The 8,244-nt window shown below is 40.0% G+C and overlaps 1 protein-coding gene across 4 annotated transcripts in view; it reads left to right on the top strand.

Annotated features, from left to right (window-relative positions):
- Window positions 1-559: 559 nt before the first annotated feature.
- Window positions 560-8,244, top strand: part of crebrf (creb3 regulatory factor) — a 35,179-nt gene continuing 27,494 nt past the window's right edge. For 2 of the 4 annotated variants that reach the window (XR_004101766.2, XM_031280683.2), the window contains exon 1: window positions 601-748. The gene's annotated coding sequence lies outside the window, so the exon portion shown is untranslated. Of the gene's footprint in view, window positions 749-1,467; window positions 1,530-8,244 lie in introns of those variants that run through there. The other 2 variants (XM_036008596.1, XM_031280685.2) reach the window with 2 other exon arrangements.

Here is an 8,244-nt window from a genome sequence, read left to right on the forward strand (position 1 = left end):
TACATTTCTGTACCTCACAAATATATAGTACCCTTTTTTTTTTTTTTTTGGACATCTTTTTAAACTGTTTGATGTTTTTTACTTTGTTTGATATCTTTCTCCAGAATAAACAAAAAGGGACCAACTTGCAAAAACACTTGCTCCAGAGTGTGACTGTAGCCTATAGTGGTCAAAAACTCCAGTCCACAGGGTACCTTTAAACATTTAAAAATGCAATAAAGTTAAGTCAAATTGTGATTTTGTATTTCCCCACCAGAACTGTATTCCTTGCAGAGTGGAAAATGGTTTGAAACAGCATTCATACCTCCATGTAGGAATACAATTTACAGAAAACAACTGAATAGCTAACTTAATCAAATGAAAAAAACAACTTTTTGAGACACCAAAAATGTTTGGTCTAAATGATCTAAATTAGATACTGGGATCTCAGTTTTCTATCACAATATTACATAGGCCTATATTTGGTGAAATGTTACAGTTTACCGGTTTATGGTTTTCACGGTTTTCAGCATCGACTGTATAAAACTCCATCCAGCTTCGGACTCTGCTCCTATTGGCCCAGCGCCGCACCACGTGTTGGGCAGTCACGCGCTTTCCAGGAACCCGTCAGGAAGAAGAAAAACAAAACAAACCCGAGAGAGCTGTAACAGCGTGTGGACTCCATTGAAAAGAGGGCCATATTATCTCCAACAGAAGAACATACACGAGGTCCGACACGAAGCAAGACGTATGCATGGGCGTCCTAAAAGTGAGTTGGACCGTTATTGTTTCGTTTTGGTGGGAACTTTGCTGTAACGTTACAGTGGATACGTGTGTTTTCTCCGCAGCGGAGGATAGCTTTGAAGCTAACGGTACGTTGTTGTTGTTGTGTATCAGGCTTCAGCTGGGATAAGGAAGGGGGCGGACGGAGGCCATACTGCTGTGATCTGCAGGTGAAAGGGCAGCAATATTCGTCAGTTCCGCATTAAAAACCACAGTTCGGAGCAACAAATACGGTTAACGTGTCTCTTATTGTGCATTGCAGTTTATCGAGCTCTTGGAGGAAGTGCAGAAATGTAGCTAGCTAACGCTGAACGGTGAACTGAGACACATTTCTGTCACTGTCAAATGCCATTTAGCGCTTGCGTTAACCCTGTCCAAAATATATTCCACCGATTTTGCTTATAATTATCTCCTCGTTTTATTAATTGGTCAGTTTGTTCAGAAGTCGGGTTACATGTCTGACACGGGGTCAGAATGGTTAAAATCTGCACGTAAAAAGATCGGCGTGTACTCTACTTTTAAACTGTAAAGAATGCTGCACCTCTTACAGTTGTATGCTATAGCTATTTAATGTGTCATTGATATGTTTAGTAGAACATAATTTAACCGTATTTAGCTGTGTTTGTTTAAAACGCCTCAGTGTGTCAGTTTAATGCCCAACAGACTTTTTGCAGGCAGCCCGAGCTCTCTGTAGGGACACGCCCCCCAACAGAAACATCCACTGCTGCTGGAAAAAAACTCGACACAGCTAGAAATTTCTATGTGATGTAAGTTAGATAATACACCCGAATCAGATTTATGTTTCCACTGAGGAGATATCTTAAGTAACGGATTCTTCGGGATAATAGATTAGTTTGGATTATCACCTAAACATTATGCTGTATAGTTTTATCAACCGATTTCGACAGTTAAACGTTTGATTTGGTGTTTCTTCTTAAGTAACGTTATAAACACTAACACATGTTACGGATTGACACATAATCATGTGTTTTGTTCAGGTTTTTATGGTAGATTTTACTTTAAATGTCTTTTTAAATATAGCTATCAAGGCTACGGGCATGCAGGCCTCCAACTTGTTTATCTTCTGCCTCAACCTAGACTGAAACGGGCTGTTTAGTATGTAGAAGCTTCTCGGATTGACAGTCATGGCAGACCATTCAGGCACGCCTGGAGGCGGGACTTCATTTTTGCTCGACCCATAAGGATTAAGGATTACGTGGGTGTTGGCGCAATGGGATAGGTTGAGTTTTGTTTTGCTTTGCTGAGGATCTGTGATGAGTGCAGAGACTGTGGGGATACTGGTGACATTTATGGCTTTATTGGTGTTTATAATAGGTCATTTGTAATTTATTCCTGCCTGTTGATGATGATGAGGATGTTGTGAAGACGATTGTGCTCTCAGACTGTGCCTCTTCAAAACAAGTGAATCCAGCACAAAGATGCATAGATGTCATTTTCAATGTTTTTTAGGAGATTGATTTAAAATACTAAACATAATTTTTTTTCTATTACTGTTTCATACCATTTTGTGTTTTTCTACTGGCATTGCGGATGTTAATATAAGGTTTTGGGAAACTGCAAAGGTCATTGTGCTTTCATCAGCAGTTGCAGTGTCTGTACTAGAGCTGGTCATACTATACTGTAGCTTGTGTAACAGTGCGGGTCTGTGTGATAAAGAAAAAACATTTGTATACCATAAACACATATGTCATACAGCAGAGGATTCTAAACTGGGAGATAACAAAAAGAGCTGTGTTTAATCTGATTAAAATAACATAATCAATGTTTCTTATTTACATGAAAAGTGAAAGTTAAATACATCAAACTATTTTACACACAAGGCCCTTCTGTTATATTGACAGTGAATCTGAGATAAAGATAGACTATTTCATTGACGTTGTTGTTTTGATTTGACTGACCTGTTTCTTTGATGAGCATTAGCAGTAAAGTTTTTCTTTTATCCTAACTGTACTTAACTCTTTATCGTTTCCAACTGAATCAGATTGATTTACCTTGTTCAGGAAAGGCAAAGGTGGGGCTAAAAACATAACAATGGCTCAGTTTAAGAAATGATTGCAATGCAGAACCGCAGTTATCTATGGTATTAGTTACACCTGTGTTTGACAAGTCAAAATGTCTGCTGTGAAAAGGTGTGTTCAACTTTTCAGTCAACACTTTATCCTCTTGTCATGTGCGTTCCCATTAAAATGGCTCTGTGTCCCCCCCAAGGGGGGCTGCCACACCTACAGTAATCCTCATGTAGGTGTGTTACAGAGCTGCTGTGGACTAGAACTAGACATCTGAAGTAAAGAATACCTATCAATTGTGACATATACTTTTTCTCAAATGCTGAACCCCATGAGGGAAACTCATTGGTCTGAGCTGTAGAATTGAGTAAAATTCAGGTGGGGCGTGGCTAAAGTATAGGGGGCGGGGCAAATCATCAGCATGAAAAAGGAACTCTGTACTGATTGCAATGATACAAGAGTCTATGTCAAACGGTTAATCAGTTATTAAAGTGGACATGGCTAATGTATAGGGGGCTGGCGAGAGACCCATTTTGTTGCTCAATATCAAGTGCAAACCACACATTGTAAATGTCATGCGGATCTGATGATGTTTGTCATATAAGGCTGACTTCCTGCTGCCAGCAGGTGGCTTTATGACTATGAGTCAATATTGGCAAGAAGATGTCCTCAGGCCTGGACTCTTATCAAGCATTAGACATTTCGGGAAGATTGGACAATAGACATTGGAGTTAAAATAACTTCATTTTTCATGGCAAAACGCACAAAATGGCGTCGTCCTTCATTTTGGCCGATTTGACATGTATAATGGGGTACTGCCGGCAGTCGGACTCAAATGACCCATCTGATTGGTAGAGTGCTAACCCGGAAACGGAGAGCGGAATGAGCGTGACTAGAGTCTCTCAAAATCTGACGAAAATCTTTTAAACTGACATTTGTTCATCTGAAATGAAGACAGATTCAGCAACTGCATGGCCTATTTCTCGCTTAAAATGTTTTCAGAAACACGGTGAACTATTTTAGTAAAATATGAGATCGTATTCTGACCAAGCCGCCATGACAGTCTGTCTTTGAATTTCCGGAGAAACCAGACCCACGTGACGCGTTCATCCAATCAGCTGCTGGTTTTCATTTTTGGGCGACAATACAGATTAGCGCCGCCTGCTGTTATGGAGACGTATTACGTCTCGTCGCTTTGGTGTGTTCCGAGGCACTTTTTTAACCAATTTGGGGAGACTGATCAGCCCAACTGCCTTTTTTGCTGACGTTTGGCCGTCGGCTCTGTAAAGTACAGCGCCTGAAAATGGTGAAAAAAGCCCTAAAATTGTACATTAAATTAAAAATGACTGACTTCCTGTTGGGTTTAGAGTATACGTCCAAGAGTTGTTTTTTTTTGTATGTCACACGTTACATATGCCTACCAATTTTCGCTAGTCAGTTCAATTTAAAAATGTGTAGAGGGCGCTATTGAGCTATTTTTTCACACCCGAGCACGAAACCCATAAAATATAAAAACAAAATTACCAGTTCTGATGTGTGAGCAAATTTTGGTGCGTTTTTCTCAGTAATGCGAAGACATTTCAATAGTAAACATAGCAATTTCAATAGGGCTTTTGCCGACTGACTACTGGGACCTAATAAATCATTCAAATTCAAATCAACATTTTCTTTGTAGAACGATGATGATGCTGTGATCATATGTCACAGTACGATTCCACTGGAAGTCAATACAGTATCGATACATAGTCAATAATATTGAAAAACTAGTCCTAATGTATCCGGCCTGCTTATACCCATCATATAAATTAATCTTTAAAAGTTCCAACCTTTAAGCACAACTGGCTGTTAGTGAGCATCCATATTTTGTATGTCTGTTGCCACACTGTACACACACATTTAGGAGTTGTGGATTAATGACCTTTCATGATGTTTGCAGAGCTTCTTTCACATTTAGCAAACAGGCTGCCATCTCTTGCTGTTATCTTGTAAGGAATCAGGGGCTGACTGGTATCAGTAGGCAACTCATTCCAGATAAGACACTACTGATTGGCCTACTTGGATCATGTCCAATGTTGTGAGGCGGAGAATGTGAGCTGTTTGCATGGTAGTGGAGCTATTAGCACAGTCACCACTAAGCTCCTCTTTTTGTTCAGATCTGCCGAAGAGGGGAGGAAACACACAGTAATTTCTTAAAATGCTTACATAGCAAGGTACCAAAACCCCAAAATGTATAATATGAAACTTCACATGTCACATTTGTCAGCTTTAACCAGCAAAGTTTCTTTTACTCGATTCATTTCAATTAATGATTTGTAAAAAATATAATTATCAACTTTGCATTAACTTTTATTTCTGCCACTTGATTCATTCATTAATCCACTGATATAAGCTTGGCAAAACACATTTTATTCTATCTGATAATACTGCGGACCCAGCTGATGCTGCATAGAAGACCGAGCTGTTCTGATTGAACTTATTGTAAACAACTGCATGTGTGAACCTGACATCGACACAGGAAACTGCACATTTGTAGAGAGATTGCATTATGACCCCACATGTCAGCGTTAGTTGTCATGGGGTGCTATAAAGACCAAAAACAATTTTGTAAATTGTTTAAAAAGACATTTGATATATCCAACATGTGAGCTACAGCCATCAAGAGTGATGCAGCCACAGTACATCAAAAGTCAATCAAATTATTGAGAGTGAGGGTAGTGCTTTGTAACATGTACCGGATGGGCGAAAGCCGGCCCTTATTTCAGACTCAACTAAAAATTGTCTGTCCCCTATGCACTTCTGAGATGTAAACATGATGCTGCAACAATTCTGTCCTGTTGAGCAGCTTCTGTCTTTTTCAGTTTTTTTGTCTTTTTTTTAAGCGAACAATACTCTATGTATAAGGTTTTTCTGAAATGTTTAACCCTGACCTAAGCCCAAAGGTTGGACTGTTGTGACCCTAAACCAAGCAAAATCCCAAGAATAAGTATAAGCTAGCAGTTTTCATCACCAAACTATGTCTGACCAAAGCCTGAGAGAGACATTCAGCTTGATTCTTTTGGGGGCTGTCAGGCTCGATCATAAATATCCAGCTCTACATCACAGTCCGTGTCAGCTACTAAGCAGTGAGTTGGATTATAATAAATTCTGCTACTGGAAAATCTTCAGTGCAGCTTTGCCTGGAGTGGTGAGGAGCCTTGTGACTTGTTTGTACAATTCCTGTTTGTACACACAGGCTCTCCTTCTGTGATAGCAAATAGTCTAGTGGTGTTACTGTTGTGTTTAGTCCATATGTTTCCTCATTCTGCTACTAACATCAGACACAACTGCCCTGGAAGGGACCACAGATTGAGATTTTATATTTGTATTTTGTATTTCAGAGGCTGAGCTTCCAAATATACTGTTGGTCATTAAGAGAGTATGTGTGTACACGATATTTATGTGCATAGACTTGTGTGCTTGCATGTGCTTTGGTGTTTGTAAAGATGTTGCTTTTACAATGGAGTTGAACTTGTGTGTGTGTGTGTGTGTGTACCGATGCTTTATTCTGGTGCTTCCTGTCTCGATGCAAAGTGTGTACACACGGGGGACAGAGCTCATGGGTGAGAAGTTAATTTGAGTCAGTCAGCACCCCGTGAGAGGAAGTGATGTCTCCCTGGCCTCAGCGGAGTGGGATTGGTGTACTATTGTTTGTCAGCTGTTCACGGCAGGGGTCATGTCTCCACGCAGGTTCTCAATGTTTTTTCTATGCAAAAGCAGTAAAGGGCCCAAAGATCAGTCCATGTGTCGCAGTTGGTTGGTGGTGCAGGAAGGTGAGAGAACAACAAACAAGCAGAGAATGAGGTGAGGGTGGAAGTGATTAATAAAAATGAAATTAAGGTTAAGCTTAATGTACGCAGAGCAAATCAGATGCTCTCTGAACGAATGTGGGGAGGCAGTTTGGTTCAGAAAAGTCGGTGCTTTCCGAACATATATTGGTGGTGATGGCACAGTGGATATGACACAGGCCTTTGAGGTGGGAGACCAGGGTTTGATTCCCACTGCAAAACATCAACCAATGTGTCCCTGAGCAAGACACTTAACCCCTAGTTGCTCCAAAGGCGTGTGACCTCTGATATATAGCAATTGTAAGTTGCTTTGGATAAAAGCATCAGCTAAATGACATGTAATGTAATGTAACATTGGGTGCAGGGATTGTAGTGCACACCAAATTACTCAGAAGCTTATTCTCTCAACAACTTCTGGCAACTACTGGATAGACAGAGAGCTCCTGTACGCTTTGCTAATGGACCTGCTGGTTTGGTATGTTGATTGGACTAAGGGACAAGGAAGAGTAAATGCAGACAAATATTTACTCATTCATTCATTATCAGACGCCCCACGTCTGCCTATGCAACAACAGTATTAACGACACTCTGTTTTCTTACTTCATATTGGAGCCTAAACGATTAGTCAAATAATCAATTAGTCGATTAATAAAATAATAATCAGCATCTATTTTGATAATAGATTAATCACTTCCCTAGGTATACCATAATATGGAATATTCTCTCTGTTTTATATACACTTAATTTCTGTCATCTACGCACACAACAGGTGAGGTCTACTTGGATAAAGTCCTTTCACAGTGACCACTGGGGAGACTAACTGCTGCATGGCACAGGGGATTTCTGGAGCCTGCCTGGGCTGGTGTTCCCTATAGAGATTAATGGACTCATTACTGAGTGCACAAATGTTTCTTCTATCTCTGCCTTAATTATCATGGTAGTTAAAAGTGATTTTAAAGACCTATAAAATGTTTGGTGCTCTACTACTTATTGGAAGCTCAGGACTTTTGTCCTTGTCGACATCATGGATGTATTATGTAAACTACTGGATACTGGACTCCAAAGATTGAACCCATTCACTTTACTTCTGCGTTATGATGTCCACTGCACATGCGCATTATTATTGCTGCGTGTTCTCGCTTGGCCCTTAGGCATTTCTAGGCTCTGGGAAAGTTTAACATATATAAAACCTCCATGGATTCAAAATTCATAATACAGAGAGTAATTTTTTTTACCATGTTTGCAGTTTCAGGTGTCCTACCAAACGTTTATAATGGTGGTGTTTGGAGAAAATAATTTTGGGCTGGAGGGGGATTTTTGTTGTGTTGTTGCAGTATTGCTACTTGGACAAATTGACAGCAAGGCTGAGCTGCAGCGCTGTATCCAACTGTCTTAATACATCCATGATCGGGATCCTTTAAAAGGATGTCTCAATTTTTCCAGTGATCTGATTGGTCAGTTTTTGGACCATTGACAGTTTCTGATCTGTATCACTAAAGGGTCGTGTTTTGCTCGATCAGAACACGTTGTAAAAGTGTTTATAGCTGTTCAGAAGGACCACACTCGAAGGTGGAGTGAAAAGCTGTATGTCAGATGCAATATTGTTTAAATATGGGGACAATGGTGCACAT

This window comes from Sander lucioperca, chromosome 13 (genome assembly GCF_008315115.2).
Source record: "Sander lucioperca isolate FBNREF2018 chromosome 13, SLUC_FBN_1.2, whole genome shotgun sequence".
NCBI classification, from domain to species: domain Eukaryota; kingdom Metazoa; phylum Chordata; class Actinopteri; order Perciformes; family Percidae; genus Sander; species Sander lucioperca.